This window comes from Jaculus jaculus, chromosome 5, assembly GCF_020740685.1.
Source record: "Jaculus jaculus isolate mJacJac1 chromosome 5, mJacJac1.mat.Y.cur, whole genome shotgun sequence".
Taxonomy (NCBI): Eukaryota; Metazoa; Chordata; class Mammalia; order Rodentia; family Dipodidae; genus Jaculus; species Jaculus jaculus.
In genome coordinates, this window is record NC_059106.1 from 9,951,248 (window position 1) to 9,976,048 (window position 24,801).

General features: G+C 48.8%; 1 protein-coding gene and 1 non-coding gene across 2 annotated transcripts in view; both read left to right on the forward strand.

The window, feature by feature from the left end:
* The window catches only part of Disc1 (DISC1 scaffold protein), a 298,193-nt gene that overhangs the window by 95,382 nt on the left and 178,010 nt on the right, over positions 1 to 24,801 (forward strand). The gene's annotated exons all lie outside the window — the stretch shown is intronic.
* On the forward strand, positions 21,550 to 21,668 carry LOC123460966. Its single transcript, XR_006637311.1, has one exon. It is a non-coding gene; the product is annotated as a 5S ribosomal RNA (ribosomal RNA).

Sequence of the window (24,801 nt, forward strand, 5' to 3'; positions counted from 1 at the left end):
TGTCACGGAGGTCTCTTTCGCCTTTGTGCTATGATTTTGCTAGATCAGCTCCCTCTTTCCCTGTGTTGGTGCACGTGTGTTTGAAGCTAAAGCTGGTGTTTTAAAAATACTTTTTTCTTTTAAATTGAGGGCTGGAGAGATGGCTTACTGGTTCAAGGCACTTGCTTGCAAAGCCTGCTGGCCCAGGTTCAATTCCCCAGCCCCCAGGTAAAACCAGATGCATAAAGTGGCCCAAGTGTCTGGGGTTTGTTTACAGTGGCAAGAGGCTCATTGTTACCCTCCTTCTCTCTCTTAAATAAACAAACAGATAAATAAGTGTGAGGCGAGGAGGGCAGGCACGCACATGCCCCTGTCGTGTGTGGGGTCAGAGGGCGTCTTGGGTGTCAGTGCTCACCTTCCACCTTGGTGGTGGCAGGATTTATTTTTTGCCACTGTGTATACAAGGTTAACTGGCCTGTGAACTGTGATCTTCTGGGGATTCTCCTGTCTCTGCCCCATCCCACCCCGCCCACTTTGCTTGGGATTAGACACGTAAACCCAGCTGTGCCTGGGTTCCGGGGCTCCAAACTGCTCATCAGACTGGTGCGGCAAGCCCTTCACCCACAGAGCCGCCTCCCAGCCCTGAGGGTAACGCTTCAGCGGTTTGAGAAACTCGGTTTTGGGTGATTGAAATTAGTGACCCAGGGTGAGCGACAGTGCGGTCACAGAGAAATGACACATGAGTTCCTGAGTAAATGGAAGCTTTCCCCATTGACATGTCATAGAAGCAGGCCGAGGCTGGCTTGGCTGACTTTGGAGTTGGGGTGTTAACAATTCAGGGGGAACTCTGCTTCTCAGTTTCCATAGAGATGGAATAAGAACTGGAGCTGGGCGTGGTGGCACACGCCTTTAATCCTAGAGCTTAGGAGGCAGAGGTAGGAGGATTGCTGTGAGTTCGAGTCCACCTGGTGACTTCATAGTGAATTCCATGTCAGCCTGAGCTAGAGTGAAACGCTACCTCAAAAAACCAAAAAACAAAAACAAAACAAAAAAAGAAGGAACCCGGAGCATGGTCACGTAGCACGGATGTGAACCAAGACTCCTGGTAGTCTTGGAAAAGGCAATTTAAGAACTGTGCCACATCTATGTGATATGGCATTAAAAATCTGATTTTCAACAATGGTTTCCCTATGTAGCTTTTGGGGAGGAAGATAATGCTGGGATAGATGAGAGGCCTAAGACACAGGGACTGTCTTTCAGGTCCCCCAGTACACAGGTGACATCCGCCCAGACATGTGGCTACCACGTCTGGCCAGAAGAGAATGGAAGAGCACAGCTATTCCCTTCAAGGGCTCTTATAGAAATCTGCACACGTCTCACTATTACACGCCCCTGCAAGCTTGACCCTGGCACATGGTGAGAGCCAACCGCAAGGGCAGCTGGGAGCCAGCCTCACCCTGGGCAGCCATGAGCCCTGCCAAGGTCTGTGCTCCTATTTCTATAGCAAAAGGTGAGATCTGTAGACTTGGGCACCACTTAGCAGTGCAGTTCACAGAGTGCTGCCGCTAACGTGAGGCATTTCTCGCTCCCTACCTGAAACGTCACTGTGTCCGCATCTCCGTCTCCCAAGGATGGAGCAGTTCTTGGGTTTCACTGGAATGTATCAGGATCCAGCAGGGTGGCCTTTAAAAACAGAAAGCATACTACAGGTTCACCTGCGGGGGCCGGATGTTGCGTGAAGTGTTAGTTCGTTTTTCTTCTGCTTGGATTGCAGACCTTCCCAGCCTCGTGACAGCAGCGGTAGGCTTGGCTGTCTTTCCTGGGAGATGATGGAACCGTCTGGGTTGGATATTTAGACTGGAGTGGTAGCACACTGGGATGATCGAAAGGCAACACAAACATAAGAAAGCGTTTCTTCAAAGGCGAAGGTAGACAGACAGACATCGCCTCTGGGTCAGGGCGATGCAGCCTCTGTGAAGGGAAGGGGAGGACGCGCGTTAGTTCCCCCGGCAATGCCATGACTTCGGAGGGGCACACATTGGAATTCTGAGCAATTAAGCAAAGTGAATCCAAATGAAAAGCTGAGTGGTCTTCTCGCTCCCTGAATGCTTGTGGAAATCACCAGTCACTCTTTATTAGTGTGGAGTTCAAAAAAAAATTTGGTAGGGAAAAGTGGGGGCCCCCCAAAAATCAATAATGTTTTTGGTGCACCATGCCTACTTTCCAGACCCCTCCCCAAAACAAAAACAAACAAACAAGCAAAAGCAGCCTTGAGATCGGCGCCGCAGCTCTCCCATTTCCTGTGTACAGCTGGTAAGGCACGTTGTGCTTCATTAATGTTGTTGATCTCACACTGTAACTTGGATATAAAGGAAGCTGGTGGGAGGAGAGCGATTTAATCACAGAATAATCAGGGCTAGAATTTAAATAGGACATTATTAGCATGGTAATTAATTTCCCCTAAATCTGGTTGGGGCCTGGGCTGGAGAGTCCTCAGGAGTCCCTGTAGGGGATCCTCAGCCTAGGAGAGCTTATTGCTGTGAGAAGATCAAATGGCAGGATGTCATATTTCTGGGGACACTGGCCCCAGCCTCTGGCTTACCTGAGTTGTCTGTCAAGGACCAGAAAGGTGGGAAGCTGGTCACAATCAGGCAGTGACGTGGCACTGATGGTTTGGGGTTGGCCGTGTGTCCACACAGACAAGATTCTTTTGCTTACTACTGAAGTTTTTCTTTATTAGCTTATTTTGTATGTGTGGGGTTTATGCGCGTGTGTGTGAGTGTCCTGTGTGCACACGTGTGGAGAAGTGAATGTTGAGTGTCTCCTCTATTGCTCTTCCCACCTTATTTCCCAGAAACAGTCTCGCACGGAACCTGGAGCTCATGCTGTGTTTTCTATGGTAGTCTGGCTGACCAGCGAGCCCAGCAACCCTCCAGTCTCTGTCCCTCGAAGTGCTGGGGTTATAGGCATGCATCATCGTACCATCTTTAAAAAAAGATTGAGGGCTGGAGGGATGGCTTAGCAGTTAAGGCACTTGCCTGTAAAGCCAAAGGGCCCAGGTTCGACGCCCCAGGGCCCACGTAAACCAGATGCACAAGGGGTGCATGCATCTGGAGTTCCTTTGTAGTGGCTGGAGGCCCTGGCACACCATTCTTTTTCTCTACCTGCCTATTTCTGTATCTCTCTCTTTTCAAATAAATAAATAAATAAAAATAATTTTTTTAAAAAATGATTGAGCCGGGTGTGGTGGTGCACGCCTTTAATCCCAGCACTTGAGAGGCAGAGGTAGGAGGATCACTGTGAGTTCAAGGCCACCCTGAGACTACATAGTGAATTCCAGGTCAGCCTACCTCGAAAACAAACAAACAAAAAAGCCAAAAAAAATTTTTTTTGAGGGCTAAGGAGCTTGCCTGCAAAGCCTAAGGACTCAGGTTCAGTTCCCCAGTACCCACATAAGCCAAATGCACAAGGTGGTGTGTGCATCTGGAGTTCATTTGCAGTGGCTGGTGGCTCTGGCGCACCCATTCTCTCTATCTGCATCTTCCTCTTTCTCCCTCCTTCATCTCTGAAATAAATAAAATATTAAAAACTATTGAGAACTTTAATATATGAACATTGTGTAAAGTTGGTCATAATCGCAATTGATTATACTCTTATTTGTCATCTTATGTCCCCACTCCTCTGGTCCCCACTTTCCCAAGGACCCTGTTCAGTGGGGTTTTGGTAGTCACTGTGGGGTCATGGATGCACCAGACAGTTCTGTGGGCAGGACAGTACCTCATAACATACCTTTCCGCCCTGTGGCTCTTACACTCTTTCTGTCCCCTTTCCGGCAAAGATCCCTAAACCTTGGAAGGTGTGGTAGAGATCTACTTTGGTGTTGAGCTCTCAGCAGTCCCCGATTTTCTGCTTTGGGGAGTCCGAGTCTCCCCAGTGTCTGGCCATCACTCTGGGGGAGGTTCTTTGGCTAACTGTAAGAGCATCAGTCAACCCGCCACATGCTCTATAGTGCTCCCTGGGCCCTGGCAGGTGTGATAGATGTGGCTCACCTTATGCTAGGCACTAGGCTTTCTTTTCTTGTCATTCTGGTGGGTCTTGGGTCTTCTTGGCACTTGCCACACTCACACCAGCTTTTTAAAAAATTTTTTTTCATTTATTTTTATTTATTTATTTGAGAGCAACAGGCAGAGAAAGAAAGAGGCAGATAGAGAGAGACAGAGAATGGGTGCACCAGGGCCTCCAGCCACTGCAAACGAACTCCAGATGCGTGTGTCCCCTTGGGCATCTGGCTAACGTGGGACCTGGGGAATCGAGCCTCGAACCGGAATCCTTAGGCTTCATAGGCAAGCGCCTAACCGCTAAGCCATCTCTCCAGCCCTCACACCAGCTTTTGACATGAGTGCTGGGAGTCAAACTGAAGTCCTCATTCTTATGAAGCAAGTGCTCTGACCGACTGAGGCAGCTCCTTGTAAGCTTTGAGCTGGAAGTAGGCAATGGAAGGAAGCTGAAAGTGCTGGTTCCTCTAACTCTGAAGCTCAGGGCTGCAGCTCCCTGCCAGGCTCACACGTGCTGGTCGTGGTGTGTGGCTTAGAGAGCTTGTCAACCACGCCTTCTGTACACAGTCAGTGCAGGCAGTCACTGTCCGTGTTGATTGGCTCTCCACGAAAACGTTCAAGATCCATCAGACCCCAGGAACAAATCAGTGTCCCTCCCCTTCCTCTTCGTGGTGAGGGTGGGAAGAAATGGTGACCTGGGATAACTCATCTAGTAAAGATGCAAATAAAAAATCAATAAAAACCGGCTGAAAAAGAGGCAGAAGACAGTGCTAGGGACAAGTGTGAATTATTTTGGTTGAGACTATGATGTGACAATAAGTTTCCTAGAGTCCAAGCTGAAAAGGTAACTGAGGTATTGTTCATGTTCCTCAAAGTCCCTAAACTTCCTTATTCTCTGTAACCTCCCAGCAGAGGATTTGACACAGTCCATTATTCCTCTCTGAAACACTTTTATGCCACATAGAATATGCCATATTCTAGTCTATTCCTCTTTGTTGGCTGCCCTCATTCTCCTTCAAAAGCACACCGTTCTCAGGAAATACGTAGGCAGGCTACACAGAGGCAGAGAACATGGAGCCACGGAGTATGGAGTCAGGGAGCATGAAGCCATGGAGCATGGAGCCAGGTGACATGTAATCGGGGAACACAGAGAAATGCTAAGTTCTACAGACAACTTCCATGAGAGCATACTGTCAGTCCTCATGGACAGATTTATAATATACCTAGGCCCTTGCCCTTTGACCATCATCACCTATGTCTGGATACAAGGGAGACGACTTCTAAGTAGGGGCTTAGGGAGAACTGAAAGTGCACATTTAGATGCATGAGTAGGTACAGGTTTTGCCACAGGAAGACACCTTTCCAGCAGATTATGTAAGGACTTATTCTTATATATTATTTATATGTGTGTGTGTATATTTGCACACATGTGCATGTGCATGGCAGTGCATGTGTGTGAATGTCAGAGGATAACTTCGAGGTGTCTGTTTCCCACCTTCTTTGAGATAGGGTCTCTTGCCATTGCAAATGAACTGCCAGACTATCTGGCATTCCTTGGTCCATTTCCTGTTGTCATTGGCATATGGGGATCACAGATGCATGTACCACTTTCCATTAGGCTTCACGTAGGTGCTGAAGAATTGAACTCTGGTGGAAGGCTTTACAAACAAGTGTCTTGCCACTAAGCTATCTCCCCAGCCTTGTTTCCCCAGTTTAAAACAGCAGTGGGTGGAAGTCCTGACACCTGGGAGGTGAGCCAGTGAGGATCTGGGTGGAGAATGCTTAAAAATCTTAGAACCTAAGAGTGTCTAGAGAATGCTACCAACATTCCTCTCTCTTGGTTTCAGCATGTTCCCCGGCAACAAGCTCAGCTCTGGGGGCAGAACAGTGACATCAGGAGATGCCTGAGGCCCTCCTCTGTGTGTTGGCAGCTTGGATGACTATGTGGTATTTGTATCTGCCATCTGAACTGAGGAGCTTAGGTTGCTTAGATAAAAAGAAATGAACTGACTCATTTGGAGGAAAACTTTTTTTTTCTAAACATTTCAAAGGTTTCTTTCTTCCCCCTCCTCTTCCTCCTCCTCTGTCTTCTTTTTTGTCTTTTGTTTTTGTTTTTGAGGTAAGGACTCCCTCTAGCCCAAGCTGACCTGGAACCCATTCTGTAACCCACGCTGGCCTTCAGCTCATGTCAGTACTCCCACCTAAGCCTCCTAAATGGACTAAGAGAGTGAGCCACCATGTCCACCTCCTTAGGGTATTTTATTTTTCATGGACCAAGATTTCACATCTATGGTCATTTGTCTTTAATTCACCATGTTAATTAATTACTTTAACCGGATCCTGGTTAAATATATGTTTGCATTTTCTCTCCAATATATATGCATCATTACTTCTCTTCAGCCGCTTTTGTCTGTGGAGTTCTAAGCTTGAAATTTACCATCCACATTCTCCCTCTTTAACTAAATAGCTGTGATAATTCCCATGTGGTCTGAGAAGCCTGGAGAGCAGTTGGTTGCCCTGTGACAATTAAGCCACTTTTGCCCTAGTGGGTACATTTTGCTTGGGGTGGTCATTTGTGTGGCTTATAGGTTAAAACTGTTAAAACCCCTTAATAGGCTGCGTAGCTCTTTCTAGCACCTTGGTAGCTGGCCAGCAGGAAGGAAGCTTCTAGCTCGGTCCAGCTTGATTTCTCAGTGTCCTGCAACTGACTCATATGGAATCTTTAGCACTACTTCTGGCGGGGAACCAGGAGCACTGGCAATAGCTTACATTATTTTGGGAGCTCCAAAGGCTTCCCTGACCAACAACTCACTGGGAGGTATCACATGGGATTTTCCTGTAATGACCTATGGCTTCTGGGATCAACATTATCCACCCCCACAGGGTATTGCTGCTCAAATACGCTTTCTTTTTTAAATTTTTTTAATTTATTTATTTGAGAGCGATAGACACAGAGAGAAAGACAGATAGCGGGAGAGAGACAGAATGGGCGCGCCAGGGCTTCCAGCCTCTGCAAACGAACTCCAGACGCATGCGCCCCTTGTGCATCTGGCTAACGTGGGACCTGGGGAACCGAGCCTCGAACCGGGGTCCTTAGGCTTCACAGGCAAGCGCTTAACCGCTAAGCCATCTCTCCAGCCCAATACGCTCTTTTTAAAATTATACTTTCCATGGGGCTCTTTCATAATGTCCTCAGTTTTTGTTCACCCTCCCCACCTACTTCTCCCCTTCACCTCCCCCCCCCACTTGAACCTTTTCACTCCCAGTGTCCTGCCCCTCACTTACATATCTACTGTCCCCTCCCCTTAAGCCCTCTCCTCCACCTCCTCCCTCACGGGCCCTTTCTAGCTTCCTGGCCTTTACTACAGACTTTCACTCCAACTCACCTACAAATCTAAAAATCTGAAGCTAGGATCCGCGTATGAGTGTGAACATGTGGTGTTTGTGTTTCTAAGCCTCCATTACCTCACTTAGAAAAATATTTTCCAGATCCATCTATTTTCTTGCTAATTTCATTTTTCTTTCCAGCGGAATAAAACTCTATTATGCATATGTTCCACATCTTCACAATCCAGTCATCAGTTGGTGGGCTTATGAGTAGAGCAGGAAAAAGCATGGTTGAGCAAGGATTTCTGTAGTAAAGAATAGAGTCCTTAGAGTATATGCCCAGGTGTGTCTATTTTACTTTTTTTTTTTTTTTTTTTTTTTTTTTTTTGAGACAGTCTCAGTGAACCTGTTGCTCACTGATTTGGATAGACTAGCTTAGCCAAAGCTTTCTCCAAGGCTTCCCTGTCTCTGCCTCCCCAGTGATGGGATTATAGGCACATGCCTTCACATCTGATTTTTACGTGATGCTGTAGTCAACTCCACATTGCTGGGATGAACTTCCAGTCACAGTTTATGGGAGGAACAGGTTTACAGATCCAGGGGAATTTCATCAATGGTGGAAGAAGCTGTTCACTTCCATACATCCTCCCAGAGAAGAACAGCAGTCGCCAGCAGAAACCACCAGAGTTCAAGCTGCTCTCCATACTTTTAGGCTGGAATCAGATCTTTCCCCAAACATACCTTAATCTGGACTTCAGGATCCAACCTCCCCAGTGACACCTCCTCCAGCAGGTTGCTAGAGACTTAACCAGGAAGCTTAACCTTAATCAAAATGCCCAAGGCAGGCTGGAGAGGAGGCTTAGCCGTTAAGGCACTTGTCTGTGAAGCCTAAGAATGCATGTTGGAATCTCCAGGTCCCATGTAAGTCAGACACAGTGACGCAAGCACACAATGTGCATATGTGCACAAGGGGGCGCACATCTGGAGTTCATTTGTAGTGGCTGAGGGCCCTGATGCACCCATTCTCTCTCTCTCTCTCTGCCTCTTCTCTCTGAAATAAACAGATGAAAATGCCCGAGGCTATGGAGGACATACATTCACGTTCAAACTACGACGCATGGGTACTGGGGATCTGAACACCTGTCCATAGGCTTGTGCCGCTGGTGCTTTTGTATTGAGCCATTTCCCCTCATCCCTCTCCCTTTTAAAAGTTTTTGTTTTTTTGTTTTTTTTTTTTTTTTTTGGTTTTTCAAGGCAGGGTCTCACTGTGGCTCAGGCTGACCTGGAATTCACTATGTAGTCTCAGGGTGGCCTCGAACTCACGGCAATCCTCCTACCTCTGCCTCCCGAGTGCTGGGATTAAAGGTGTGCGCCACCACGCCCGGCATCTTTTAAAAGTTTTTTGAGGTAGGGTCTCACTCTATCTCAGGCTGACCTGGAATTTACTGGTCTCAGGATGGCCTTGAACTCATGGTGATCCTCCCATCTCTGCCTCCTGTGTGCTGGGAGTAAAGGCATGAGCCACCACACCTGGCATCCATTTTCTTAAGAACCTCTTTTTCCCAAAAGAATGCTATTCTTTCACAGGCTGATGGAGTGCACACGCTGTTCCAGTCTGAGGGAGAGGGTTCCAAGAAATGGAGGACAAGTGCCCTCCCTGTCCTGGAACGATGACATTTGTAACTGTCACCATCTTCTCCACTGGTGTGCAGCAGCTCCTGACCCTTCTGCAGGGACAACGTATGGTGTTTGGGGTGCAGTGAGAGAGGTCTTCCTGAGCGTGTGTGAGCACAGGCCACATTCAGCCACAGGAACTGCCTTCCTCCCATTGTAGCTCTTCCCGTCCATCACCCCCTCCGTGGCCGTGGGGGTCCCCCCTCAGCTTCCATGTTCTTTATCCATCCTCTGGAGTACCCTGCTCCCCTGCCCCCCAGTGCTCACTCCCTGCGACCCTCCAACTCTGTCCTGGCCACTCCTACCCTGTCGGTGTGCTGATGACATAGGTGAAGCCATGTCCTGCATTATCTGGGTCAGAACTCACCTTGTCTACACCCTCTGTTTGCAGGCCACGTCCTGGAGTCTGGCCTGATGCTGGGAAGGGAATTATTGTTCCTTACTTAATGTTCCATAATTATTCATCCCATTTGCCATATTTTAATGGAATACTTAATAGCATCTATGAAGAAGCATAAAGACTATAAATAAATGCTCTCTTTAGTACTGAAAGGGTTGTATACAATATGAAATTTAGAACACATTTTTCCTCAGAAGCCCCGGCATTAATATTCATCACGAGCCCCAAAGTAGAAGCTATTATATTTTAGCATAATGAGTTTCCCATATGTTGCAAAGTCTCTTGCAGTCATGCTTCTCATCATGACAATTAGAAAGGTCATCTTGTCTTGTAGGCTCCCTCACATCCATAAACCAGCTCATGGCTGTCACTTTGAAATGCAGTAGGCCCTTGTGTGAAATTGTAAGAGGCAGACGTACTTCTGTCCCAAAGTGTAGCCGTTCACATCTAATGACCAAACCCAAACATGCGTGTTTTGGGGCCTTCTATGATATATGAGCATAGAAATTTCTGGACTATGCTTTCCTGTCTCCTCTTCCTCCTTCTTCTTTTTGAGGTAGGGTTTCACTCTAGCTGAGGCTGACCTGGAATTCCCTATGTAGTCTCAGTCTGGCATTGAACTCACAGTGATCCTCATATTGAGGATCAGCATTGTTTTTTATTTTTATTTTATTTTTTTTGAGGTAGAGTCTCACTCTAGCCCAGGCTGACCTGGAATTCACTTTGTAGTCTCAGGGTGGCCTCGAACTCACGGCAATCCACCTACCTCTGCCTCCCAAGTGCTGGGATTAAAGACGTGTGCCACCATGCTCGGAAGCATTCATTCTTAATGCTGAGATTAAAGGCTTGTGCCACCACACCTGGCTTTTCCTGTCTTCTTGATATGAAAGACACCTGACCGGGAGAAACTGAAGTGAGGAAGGCTCCCGGTTTGAGGAAAGAGTCCATCCCAGAGGAGGGGCATGGCAGCGCGATCAGCTCCGTGAGTGCGTGAGTGTGAGGCTCCTTGCTCATCCCCAGAAAGAGACAGCGAGAGAGATCAAGAGGGAGAGATCAAGCCGGAAGCAGGATCAGGCTGTAACCTCTTTGACTTGCCCCCGCTGACCCACTTCCTCCAGCCAGGTCCCACTTCCTCCCTAAGCAGCAGCACCGGCTGGCGGCTGAGTGTTCAAACACATGGGAGGCGTTCCATACAGACACCATTCCTCCTTGCTTTGTTCTGTCTTTGAGAGAGAAGCTGAGCTCCTTATATGTGGAAACTTTTGCCCATAGAGAAGAGAGAAAGTTCTAGATTAGATCATGCTTGGCACAGTCTCCACAGTCTTAGCCTCCTTACCTGGGAGGATGCTGAAGACTCGGTGGTTTATGAAGCCTGGGATGATTGACACGTGACTTGGATGCTGTTCTCGTTACTTTTCTTGCTGCTGCGACCAATTCCTGGCAGGTGCAACTCCAGGTAGGAAGAAGGGCTTTTTTAGGTCCACAGTTTCAGAGGACATTGTCCACCGTGGGGGACGGTATGGTGACTAGGGATGCATCACCTACAGTGATGGGAGAACAACGTGACACCCTCTCACATCTTGGTGGATCAGGAAACAGAGAATGGGAGAGAAACTGGGACCAGGTTTTAACCCTGAGGGCCACCTAGTGACCCACCTCTGCCAGTAAGGCCCTATCTCTCTCTCTTTTTTTAAAAAAATATTTTGTTTGTTTATTTTTATTTATTTGAGAGTGACAAAGAGAGAAAGAATGAGAGAGGGGGACAGAGATCGAGAGAATGGGCACGCCAGGGCTTCCAGCCACTGCAAATGAACTCCAGACATGTGCACCCCCTTGTGCATCTGGCTAACGTGGGTCCTGGGGAATCAAGCCTCGAACTGGGGTCCTTAGGCTTCACAGGCGAGCGCTTAACCGCTAAGCCATCTCTCCAGCCCAAGGTCCTATCTCTTAAAGCTTCTGTAACAGCACCACCAGCTAGGGACCAAGTGTTTATGGTGGACATGCCCGATTCAGGCTATGATAGATGTTTTAATTTTAAAATTAACTGATCAGATCAACATGGACTCCAGGGTGCATGAGCTGGGCAGTGAGCTGCCTTCCCTTATCTTGCTGCACATGTCGGGGGCTAGTCCTCATTTGTCTGGAGTGAGACACAAAGGATTAGTCTATGCCTCAATGGATGATTACTAGACTTTTAATATAAAAAAACCATGGTCCTTGATGGGTCAATGGCTACAGTCATACAAGTGTGAGAAGTTGAGTTTGGATCCCCACCACCCACATAAATAGCAGGTGGGTGTGGTGGGATGCCTGCTTGGGAGACGGAGTCACAGGATTCCCCAGGCAAGCTTGCTAGCTAGACTCACTGGGTCAGTGAGTTCTGGGTTCAAGTGAGAGACCCTGCGTCAGGGAATGAGGTGGACAGCAGGCGAGGAAGACACTCAGCGCCAACTTCTGGCTCTCACATGCTTGTGCACACACCTGCATGCACACATGCACACACACCACATGGGGAAATCATGTTTCTTACCTGAACATGACCGAAAAAGAGGACTGAGAGATCTCAGTGTCCCTGTTATATGTCGCCGGAGTGGTGCTCATGCAGTTCACAGGAAGGACAGGGGCACAGGTGTGAAAGGGCCCCTCCCTCCTGTACCCACTCTTTTCCCTGAAGCTGTTGACGTCATGTGGATGTTCCCATTGTCATCTCCAGATACATCCAAGTTCTGCTAGGTGCTAATAAGAACTGATAGACAAGCCTAGTTCAAGAGTGTGTGTACATTTGCGTAAGATCTTTTTTTGGTGCTTATAAAATTCACTTATGTAATGCCTTAATGTGGATGCATTTTGTGGGGCTCTGACTTTATGTTTAAGATCCCTGTGCTACTGAACTTTTGTATTCCACCAGTCCCCACTGACATCTTAGCTGTCACTCAGCACCCACAACAGCAGTGAACACCCCTTGCGTGCCAGTAGCAGTATGAAAGTCTTGAGGTCAGAAGGATCACCCAGTGTGTGACCCTTGATCTCCAGTTGTAGGTTGGGGAGTCTGTGCACATGTTGGTGCTAAAGCCTAGGAACAGCCAGGTGTGGCAAGAGCAGAGTGGACAAGGGTGTTTACAGTCATGGAGAGTGTGGGCGAGGCAGAGCGGGAGCTGGGCCGTGGGGGACGGGGACAGTGAATTACACTGCCCCAGCCTAGGAAAGCACAGGGTCACGTGGCACCTTTGGAGGTGGGTGAGACCATAGATGGGTCCCAGCCCTGCCACACCACTCAGCACAGTGTGGTGCTGGATGTTTCCCAGAGTGGCGAGAGCCGTGGAGAACTTCACCTAGAGCAAGCATGAAAAACCCAGACTGTGTCCTCACCCGCCATGTACCTGCACGGAGCCGCTGGCCACAGCAAGCTTCAGTGCTCTGTCCCGTTCTCAGTTCTGCATGGTCACTGGCTCTGAACCTCATCCCCCTGGCCCAGCACTGAAGTGGCCCCCATACTTCTGAGCAGCTGACTACAAGCAGGTGAGCTAAGGGCAGAGAAAGAAAGTGAGGCAGGATCTGGGGCTTCCCGGAGCCCAGACTCTTCTTGCTTTAGGGGACACCCAGAGGGGTTTTGTTCCACATGTCTCCCATCTGCTCGGGTGATCTAAATGCTTGGTCCCCAGCTGATGGCAATAGGGGAGGCAGAGTCTTGCTGGGGAAGGAGTGTTGCTGGGGGCGGGCTTTGGGGTTCTACAGAGTCCAGTTCCCCCTTGCCAGAGCTGAGCTCATCCTCTTGCTGGTTTCCACCCACTGTGGCACAGCTGATGTCCAACCTCTGCTCTCCCATCCTCTCTCTGCCAGCACGAAACTTCCCCGGGGACTAAGGCAAGATAAACCCTTTCCTCCCATCAGCTGCTTTTGGTCGCGTAGCTACAACACACCCATTCAAGGAAGCTGCTTGTCATAGATGCTGCCCCTAGGTGGGGTCAGCTGCAGCCTCTCTGAGTCCAGAGCACGGGGCTGCCTGGGGTCTGGTGCATTTCATCACACAGCTGACAGTTGTGTGCACAGGGGCTTTGTAGTTTGTACACATGCCCCTTTCTTCTCCATCGGTGTGCGCCACGCCTGAGTCCTTGTAATAGCATCCACCCAAGTTTAGGTGGTGTTGGGACCCTGCAGAGTATTGCACAGAATGGGCTTATCATAAACACGGGTAGAGCGCAGAGGCCACATATGTGAGCAATGTCTTCGGGAGCTCCTGTTGGGTGGGACTTCTCCAGCTTGTGTGTGTCTGACCCGTCTGGAGTCTGTCGGTGCACACCCCGATATTGGAGGGTGATGGGGCTCAGTGTTCCCAGAGCTCCCTGTGAGCTGTGACTTGGCATGTGAACCAGTGACACAGTGTGGAGACGCTTGTTAGACTACATAGAACCTTAATCTTCCAGCTCCCATCACCCATCAACCCTCTCAGGTACCAACATCTTGCTCTCCTGGGCTCAGAAGCAGTGCCTTTTAGAGGCTGTGAGTTATTTAGGAAGAAGGACACGTCTTGTTTGCCATTTGCTCCTGGCAGTGTCTGGTCACTGTTTTGTGGGTGCGGCTTACCTGAGCAGGACTTGGGAAGCCGAGGGCAGGCTATTCTCTCAAACTCCACAGCATTCATTTGCCATGGTGTCCACGGCAGCACTGACTCTGCTCACTTGGCTTCTTTTCTGGATCAGTCCAGCAGGCGATGTTTTTATGAGAGGGCTGGGCTGGCCTGCCGTGGATTCAGGCAGCTGTCTGGAGCCTAGTCAGGGCTTGCATTGGTGTCTACATTTGATCAGGGTCGGCACACAGGGAGGATGAGGGAGCAGGGTGAGCGGCAGGTGTTTTAGGGGAGAGTGCCAGCCCTGCAGAGAGATTATTCTGTCCCTGTTGGCTATTCAAATACAGGGGGACAGGGAGGCATGTGCAATGCTGGCAGGTGAAACTATCTTTTTGCAACTCTCATCTGTCTGTGAAGGATCCACCTCACCAACACTCTAGACATACTAGCATTTCAGTGATCTCAACCTACAGTATCCATAGATTCCCCTCACATGTCTTGGGGGGGAGGAATCTGTGGGGAGCATCAGACAGGCCTCTGCTTGGACTTGGGGATGGTGTCCTGCAGTGATGATGTGGGCACTGGCCAGAGAGCAGGTGTCCTGAGAGATGGTGTGGGTGCTGACCAGAGAGCAGGTGTCCTGAGAGATGGTGTAGGTCTGGCTGCAGAGGAGGTATCCTGAGAGATGGCATGGGCACTAGCTGGAAAGTATGTGACAGTGGTGTGGGCACTGGCCAGAGAGTAGGTGCCCTGAGCAATTGTGTGGGCGCTGACCAGAGAGCAAGTGTCCTGAGTAATGGTATGGGTTCTGGCAGCAGAGCGAGTGTCCTGAGTGGGGGTGGGGGCATTGGCTGGAGAGCAGGCTATAGGTATAAATTGTATTCACACGTGTGCAAGTTTGTCTGTGAGAAGAAATATTTATGGTGTTCTCTGTGCATAAAAAGAGAAAAAGAGGGGTGTTGCAGTCAGGTTCACATTGCTGGCAGAAATCACCCAATCAAGAGTTGCTTTTGGGATAAAAGGGTTTATTTTGGTTTACAGACTTGAGGGGAAGCTCCATGATGGCAGAAGAAAATGATGGCATGAGCAGAGGGTGGACATCACTCCCTGGCCAACATCAAATGGACAACAGGAACAGGACAGTGTGCCAATCTCTGGCAAGGGGAAACTGGCTATAATACCCACCCCCAAAATACACTGCATCCAGGAGATGTTAATTCCCAAATCCCCATCAGCTTGGAACCTAGCATTCAGAATACTTGAGCTTATGGGGGGATACCTGAATCAAACCACCACATTCTGACCCTGGCCCATGTAGACTGATAACCATACATGATGTAAATGCAATGCATTCACCCAACTGTAAAAGTCCACATAGTTTTTATCAATTCCAATGATGCTCAAACATCCCCATAATCCAAGGTCTTTTAACTGAGCCATAATACCAAAAAAACCCCCATAATGTCAGAGAATAAACATTCACACTGCAAAAGATGGCACTGGGCATGGCAAAGAAATATTCAACAAATACAAGATTTAAAACAGGGCAAACATCAAACTCTGTAGTTCCAAGTCCAACGTCAGTGACAGATCTCCAAGTCTGATAATATTAACCAGCAACAAGTCTCTGGAGTTCTAATTCTGCCCCTCCAGCTAGGCTACTCACAGTCCTGGAAAACTTCATTTGGGGCCAACAGCTTTCCTTGGCAGCCATCTCATGGTCCCAGCATCTCCATTGGGTCTTCACTGCAACCCACAGTCAGTCCTTTATAGCTGCATTGGGTCTCCATGCAAGCATTGAGCAAACCTGCTACACACTGCTCATGGTCATTTCCAAAACACAAGACCATGTTGCAAACTCAATCACCCTCTCTTTCCTGCATTTCTATACTCCATTATACAAGGTGGGGTGTCAATTTGTTAATCTAGGGGGGAGTAAAGCAGACATTGAAGAACAGGACACTCTTTCAGTATTCAGCTCCCTCCAAAAGACTGCATTCTTCCTGTTGCCCCAGTGCAGGTCAGCTGACCCAATCTCAAAGGTTGTAATCTCCCATATAATTACAGCTGAACAGGCAGAAGGTTCAGCTCAAAGATTGCATTTTTTCTGTGCCATATCCCTCTGCTCACACCAGTCCATTTCTACCCAAAGCAACCTTGCACAAGTTCTCAGGACATGGGCATGACAGCAAGCTTTTCATACAACCTGCCTCTAGCCCAGTCCAGGCAAAACTGTTTTTCACCCTCAAGCCAAATCTCACAGTCTTACTGCAGTCGAGTCTTTCAATGCTGACCAGAATAATCCATCAAGTTGTACTTACAGCACTGCAAGGCATCTCTTAGGCCAAGGTTTCAAATCTTTCCACATTCCTCTTGAAAATCAGCTCCAAAAGGCCAAAACCACACAGTCAGGTATCTATCAGCAATCCCACGCCTCTGTTACCAACTTTCTTGTTGCAGGCAGGTTTGCATTGCTGGCAGAAGTCACCTGACCAAGAGCAGCTTGTGGGAAAAAACAGGTTTATTTTGGCTTACAGACTTGAGGGGAAGCTCCATGATGGCAGGGGGAAATGGTGCCATGAGCAGAGGGAGGACATCACCCCCTGGTCAACATCAGGTGGATGACAGGAACAGGAGAGTGTGCCAAACACTGGCAAGGGGACGCTGACTATAACACCCACAAGCCCGCCCTCAACTATATGTGGCCTCCAGGAGGTGTTAATTCCCAAATCCTCATCAGCTGGGAACCTAGCATTCAGAATGCCTAAATTTATGGGGGACACCTGAATCAAATCACCACAAGGGGGAAAAGAGGAAAACAGCTTTCTTTATGAAATTATAAAAGAGCACCATAGCAGAATTCTTTTGAATATGGTAGAAGGAGGGGAACTTCCATTTAAAAGTTGCACATTAGGGCTGTGTCTGACTTTGCATTCGTCTGATATCCCTTGCTTCTGGGGACATCGAGGCCTTGCATCTCTGCTCTCTCTGTCAGCGTCAGGTGGAGCAGGAACCACCAGTCACTCCGTGTATCCATGTTGATGATCCCTCATGCCATCACTGTCACCTAGTTGTCTCAGACACCCTTGCAGAGGAACCAGATTTGGCAGATGCGGAGGTCACAGCTAGGGCACTAGTGGCTTACCAACAGCGCATGTCTGGTGAGATCTGCTACCCCTGACTTCTGAGGTCCCTGCCTTCCACAGGACCAGAGTCCACCCAGCCTTCTGCTCTGTTCCTCCATTTCCTTCTCCATATCAGTGGCTGTCACCATAACTGTCCCTAGCTGTGTGTGATGTTGAGTCACAGTAAGCTCTGAGTCTACTTTCGTATCTGCCTCCTTCCTGTTTTTTAAAAAATATTTCCTTATTAATATTAATAGTATTATTTTTTACTTCCTCCTCTGGCTTCCAGTCATATGCACCCAGGTTATATGCATCTGCATCCACACACCACAACACACACACACATACACACACACACGGAGAGAGAGAGAAAGAGAGAGAGATAAAAAGAATTTGGGTGTTAGAGAGGTGACTCAGTGGTTAAGGGTGCTTGCTTGCAAAGCCTGACTGTTTTGGCCAGATGCCCAAAGTGGAACATGCATCTGTTTACAATGGCAGGAGGCCCTGGCACACCCATACTCAACTCTCTTAAATAAATAAGTATATAAATATATTTTTAAAAGAAAAGTTGTATGGTGGTTTGAATGTTATAAAATATTTCCCATTGTCTCATGAGTTTGAATCCCCAGTTGGTTGGGAAATTTGTGGAAACTTCAAAGAGGGCAAGTCTTGCTGGAGGAAATGTGTCATTGGAGGCTGGTCTTGAGGTGTAGCAGTCCCTGCTGCTCGTCTCAGTTCCTCCCTGCTGAGGTGCACATGTGATGCTGGGACCCTGCCTCTGCCACGCTTCCCCTGCCACGGACTTGACCTTCTGAAATGGTAATAATAAGATGAATCAATGCCTTCTTTCCTCAGTTGTCTCTGGAGGGGGATTCTGTCCCAGCTATGAGAAACTAACTGATAGGACTTGTATTTCATTCTACACTTCTAGAGTGTAGTGTAAAAACTCACCAAAGAATAATTTTGTGTTCATTATTTTTGTATTGCTGTGACCAAATATCAGACAGAAACTACGTAAGGAGGGAAAGGTTTATGTTGGCCATGATTTCCGAGAGACTCTGGCTCATCATGACCGATAAGGCAGCTGGTGGGAGTGGCTTCATTATGACGGTGGGAGCTTGTAGCAGAGGCTAGTTCACTTGGTGTGAACCAGAAAGCAAAGAGATGCTGCTAGAACCAAGGGCCAGGCTCACCTTCAAAGGCCCATCTTTTGCTCTGCACTTCTGCCAGCCACATTCCACCTCCTAAACCTCGATTTGTTCCAGTCTCCCAGAAGGATACCATCAACTGGGAACAGCTCTCAAACCATGATCCTGTGGATGATTCTCCAGATACAAACCATAACAGCCTTATATTTAAATAGTAGTTTTCTACACAATATATGTATTTCAAAACAACATGTTACATGCAATAAATAAAACCATGCTTGTAGTTAAAGTAATAGAAAAATTCTATGAGTTCAGTACATTTTTACCACAGATAAAATCTTCCCCAACTGATGTAAGCAGTGAAAGTTAATTTCTATAGTTCTTCCACCAAAACTAGTAATTCCACTTTCTCTTTTGAACTCTCCCCATAGATGTCACTTTTTGAGGGCACATGTATGTGGTATATGTGCAAGTGTGTGTGTGAGAGCCCAGGTGTGTTTAGGTGCACAGGTATGGATGTGGAGACCAGAGGTTGACAATGCCAGGTGTCTCCCTCAATCATGTCCACCTTTTTTTTTTAAACCGAGGCCGGCTCTCTCACTTGAGCCCAGAGCTCACTGATTCAGCTAGCCAGCTTGCCCAGGGATCCTCTGTCCCTGCCTCCCAACCCCTGAGAACCCGACGTTTACATGGGTGCTGGGGAGCCAAACTCAGGTCCTCATGCATGCCAGCACATGCCTTATCCCTTAGCCATCTCTCCCCAGCCCATATCTCTATCTCTGTCTCTGTCTCTGTCTCTGTCTCTGTCTCTGTCTCTGTCTCTGTCCCTGTCCCTGTCCCTGTCTCTGTCTCTGTCTCTGTCTCTATCTCATCTCTATCTCTATCTAATCTGTCTGTCTGTCTGTCTATCTATCTATCTATCTATCTATCTTGCTATCTATATTTGAACTTGCAACACAAAACCCAAGCCACACATCCTGGAGGGTAGGACCTGGAGACCACGAATAAGGCTGAGTTGCTATGTCTTTAAAACCAGTTTTGACTGCTTCCTGCTTCCAGAGTATGCTTTACTTCCCTTGTTGTGAGGTTGTCATATGGCTGGTGGTGACGTGAGGGAAGGGTTGTCTTTCTTTTCCTTTGCTTGACCCATCTCCTAGTCTTAAAAAAAACATGTGTGGGGAGAGGGGTTGCTTCCATTTGGAACCTAATTTGAAGTTTGAAAAACCCAGACATGTCTTTCCTTCCTGGCCATGTCCACGTGTGCATTCCAGAAAAGATTCCCCATGCTGGGTAGTCCTCAATTTTCTGGACTGTTCCAATCAAACTGTCACAATGTTGTGCAGGCCCAGATCCTGAAATCGCCCTTAGCACGTGAGTGAGTGCCGTGTGGTGTAGCCTGTCACTCGCTCCTGACGCTATTCCTCTGGCTTTTACTTAAAGCTGTTTGTGGGTTGGCTCACATATGCTGAGGCTTCCGCGAACATAAACTCACACAAATATTTGTCAAGTTGAGCTAGCTAAACAGCTCCTCAGCTGCCAGAGCTGTGGGATGGGAGATGGGCTGCTCCATGTGCGCGGGAACTTTTGAGCTCCAAGCCAGACTGAATATTCACGTGTCCCAGTGCACACCACAGCTTGAGGACTCCCATGACATGTGGACAAGACTGGGCAGGGAGGGACTCTGCGGGGGAGACGGAGAGAAGGAGCCTGAGCGTGGCTTGCCCTGCCCTGCACCCCTCTGTTGTTGAAGTGACCACTGTTACTTGCTCATCTTCATGGTGGATTTATTTACATTTTCTTTTAGCTCCTGAAGCCCAGTTAGTTTCACAAGTTCATGTTGTCCCATGTTCCTGTTCAAGACAAGAGCTTGGCCCCGAGGGTCTGCCCATCCCTGTGTGACCAGTTGCCTGGTCTCATGCACTGGGTTTTCCTTCCTCACGTGTTTGGAGCTTGTGTCAGACTTTTCATTACTGTGACAAATACCCGAGAGAAACAATTGAAAAGGAGAAAGGTTTAGTCTGGCTCATGGTTCCAGAAGCTACAGTCAGTGGTCAGCTGACCTGTTGACTCGGGGCATCGTGGTGGAGGGGTGTGGTGAAACACAGTTGTTTGTCTCATGCACCTCAGGAAGCAGGGGAGTAAACAGGAGGGGTCAGGGCCAGGAGAGATCCATCAACAGCTCGCCACTTCCTCCAGCCAGCCTCCACCTTCCCCAAATTCCACAATCTGGCATTCATCTACTCAAAATTTGCATCTACGGATGGACCAAACCACTGAGCACTCCTGATCTAACTGTCTCTGGAAACCCCTCGCAGATCTTACTGACCTTCCCGGCTTCTCTCAGTACAGCCAAGTATTGGAGAGCACTGTAAGTGGCCTTAGTTCCAGGTCTCTGAGTAGCACTGGCTCGGCATGGGCTGCTGGGTCTTGGTTCCCTCAGTGAAGGGCTACTGTAGACGTTCTACAGGGATGTGGCAATTTGAATGTAGAATGTCCCCATAGCCTCACCTGTTTTGGATATTCAGTTCCCACTGATGGCAGTTTGGGAAGGAGAGCTGTGCTGCAGGAGATGTGTCGCTGGCGCCGTGGCGGGCTTTGGGAATCTCACAGGCCGGCCGCCCCCTTGCCAGAGCTGAGCTCATTCCCTCTCTCTCTGTCTGGCTGTTTTCTGGCCGCTGCCCTGGCAAGAAGGGACGCCCAGCCTCCGCTCTGCCACCCTTTGCCTTTCCCTGCCTGCCTGCCTGCCTGCCTGCCTGCCCCATCAGCGATGAACCTCCCCCCGGAGACCGTTAGTCACCCAGGATCAAGCCTTTCCCTTTCCTGCCATCTGCTGCTTCGGGCCGGGGGTTGGGTCCCGGCACCGAGCAGGAGAGAGAGCGAGAGTGAGACAGACAGACAGAAGGGCAGGGCGAGTGAGCGGCAGGCCGAGCGACCGAGAGGCAGAGAGAGAGAGAAAGGGAGAAAGAGACCAGAAAGCTACTACGTCAGGGGCCAATCACAGTCAAGACACGGGTTTTGTGGGCGGGGCTTGAGGCTGGGGAGAGACTGGAGGCCAGGGCTCTGGGCGGGTGGCCGGTGGCGGGGCCTGTGGCCATCGGGGATCCCTGGGGTCGGTGTGAGGGTGATGTCGGGGCGTCTGGGCGTCTCCCGTGACTCCTGGGAGCGGGCTGGCGGGCGGCAGGCGAGGCAGGGGCCGGCCGAGGCGCGCTGCATGCGCCCCGCCTGGCGTCACGGGCCGTGCAGGCTCTTGAGGCGCCAGAGTGCGGGTCTGAGCGTCTACGGCCATACCACCCTGAACGCGCCCGATCTCGTCTGATCTCGGAAGCTAAGCAGGGTCGGGCCTGGTTAGTACTTGGATGGGAGACCGCCTGGGAATACCGGGTGCTGTAGGCTTTTTGCCTACTTCCGCAGGCTTTTCCTACTGCATGCACGCGCACCCACCCTCCCTGTTCAAAGCTCTTGTACAGATCTGAGGAACATGAGAACCAGCAGCCACTGGTGTCCATTGTGTTGTTTCCACACAAAGTAAAATGACTCAGGCGATGTTTCAGGTGTCCTTTTAAATCCAGCCTCATCGACATCGAACTTCCTGCCTTGTGTTCTGTTCATGTGGACACTAAGCTGGAGTGTACTGATAGCGGTGGCCATCTCTCCTACCCATAGGTTAGGACCCACTTCTGGACCTACGTATGAAATGGCATTCAGACTCAACAGTATTTTTTTTTTTTTTTTCGAGGTAGGGTCTCACTCTAGCCCAGGCTGACCTGGAATTCAGTATGGAGTCTCAGGGTGGCCTCGAACTCACGGCGATCCTCCTACCTCTGCCTCCAAGTGCTGGGATTAAAGGCGTGCACCACCACACCCGGCAGACTCAACAGTTTTTATTTTTTAATTTATTTTAATTAGTTAATTAATTAAGTTGACAGACAAAGAGGGAGAGAGAGAGGGAGAATGGGCGAGCCAGGGCCTCCAGCCACTGTAAATAAACAAACTCCAGACACATGTGCCCTCTTGTGCATCTGGTTAATGTGGGTCCTGGGGAATTGAACCTGGGTCCTTTGGCCTTGCAGGCAAACGCCTTAACTGCTAAGCCATCCTTCCAGCCCCAGACTTAATATTTTTTTTTTATAGCTGATTCCAAGTGTTTAGTTAGTTCATGATTTTTTTTGGGGGGGGGGTTGATCATCAAATTCCATGTTGATCCAATTGGCTAATTTCTTTTGAATTATTCTTGAAATCTTAGAAGGACAGGATTCTGTTTGGGATGTGTTGTGGATTGCTTTTGCGTATCATTTACATTTGTGTTATGACCACAACACCCAAGAGAAACAACTTAAGGGAGAAAAGTTTCTTTATGGCTCACAGTTTTAGAGTGCTAAGTCCATCATGTTGGGGATGGTGTGGTGGAACAGAGCAATAAGGACCAGCGAGGAGGTGGAGAGAAGACAATGCTGGTGCCCAGCTGGTCTTATGTCCCCCTTTTATTCCATGTAGGGTCTCACTGTGGAATGGTACCGCTGACATTCAGGGTGGGTTTTCCCCTAACCCTCCCTAGACATGGCCTCATAGACACACCCAGAGGTGTGCCTCCCCAGACTCCCGAGCGGTTCTAAGTTCAGTTGAGTTGACAATGAGGATTAGCCATCCCAGCTTGCCTGTGGCTATGTAGCTTACCTTCTTGGTCGTGACCACTGCCCACTTCTTTTCATTCTTCTCAACCTTCCTACTTACCTGGTTCAAGGTTGAAGACCACTTTTTGTTACTTAGCTCAAGCTTTTTATTTTTAAATGAGAGATTGAGGGAGAGTCCATGGGTCCCCTGCATGACAGCTGTCCTGGGGATGCTGTAGAGTTGACCCAGTGCCCGGGCTCGGACTTTGCTGGTTCTTTGATATGTCCTCGCATAGGTATCTGGAGAAGGTGAAATGGCAGGAAAGGGGTCTTGGAATGTGCGGTGTGATGAGCTTCAGGGTGACTTTGACCATGGCATTGTTTCGTGCAGTCAGAGGTTTGCAGGAAGTCTGCAGACATCAAGGTGACCTCCGCGCTGACCGTCGAGTGGCACGGGGGGAAGGTGTGTGAGGCCCTGCTGCCGCTCTTCAGGCACCTCTCCCCCGCTCTCCTCGAAACACCCCCCGCCTGACAACTCAGCTAGACATGCTCGCCTGTTCTCTGCGTGGTTTTCCCCTCCCTGCATTTCGTAATATGTCCCGTGTCTGCAGGATACACGTTCAATCACTTCCTCTCAGGGGTCTGTCTACTGCTGTCTTTATTTTCTACTTCTCACACTGCCTTGGTCCATTTGGATGGCTTTGACAAATACCATGGAGTGGGAAGGTAGCTTAAACAACAGACATTTATTTCTGGCAGTTTTGGAGGCTAACGTCTAAAGTCAAGATGTGGGCAGAGGGCTGGAGAGATGGCTTAGCGGTTAAGTGCTTGCCTGTGAAGCCTAAGGACCCCGGTTCAAGGCTCGATTCCCCAGGTCCCACGTTAGCCAGATGCACAAGGGGGTGCACGCGTCTGGAGTTCGTTTGCAGAGGCTGGAAGCCCTGGCGCGCCCATTCTCTCTCTCCCTCTATCTGTCTTTCTCTCTGTGTCTGTCGCTCTCAAATAAATAAATAAATAAATAAGAAGATGTGGGCAGATTCATTGGGCATGCATTTGGTGAAGAGATGCCACCTTCTTGCTGCGTTTAGTGCCTGGTGCAAAGGTGGGGCAGCTCTCTGGGCCCTCTTTTCTAAGGCTACAAATCTTGTTCATGAGTACGGAGCCCAACGACCTCTGGATATATCACCTTGAGGGTGAAGATTTCGACATGACCCTTGGGGGGACCAAGTGTTTGGGCATCACATTCCTATATATATGTACTTCACATTCCTATATATATGTACTTCAAATGTTTTCTTATTGCCTCACGAGCTCTTCAGTCCTTTGGGAAGTGGATTTTCATGTAACTCTCTCTTTTACTCCTTGATTTATTCGGTTTTTTTTGCATGTGTTCATTTTGCATGTGTATGTGTGTTTGTATGTGTGTGGGCATATGTGTGCATACTACTGCATGTGCCTCTGTGTATGGACGTGCATGGATGACAGAGGTGAGTGTCTCCTTCGTTGTTCTTGACCTTATTTTTCTTTGAGACGAAGTCTTGCACTGAAGTTGAAACTCACTGATTTGGCTGGCTAGCTGGCCAGTGAATATCAGGGTTCTGTTTCTGGCTCCCAGCACTTCTGCTGCCTTCTGTCTCATCTCTCATTCTTGCTATCTTTGTCAACAGAACCCATGCCTTCCTTACAGACACATTTTTCTCACTGCTTCATTCCTTGCACTGGGCACATCTTTCTCAACCAAGGCAGCTTCTGCTCAAGCCAGAAGCATCTGTAGGGACCAGTCTGGAGAATTTCACATGAGGCCATGTTCTTGAAGCATCTTCATTCAACAGCCTGAAAATGTTTCTTTGCCATTCCCAAGGTTTTTAGGGGCATGTTTATCTTTGAGTAATATAATATTTCCTCCTCATTTTCTG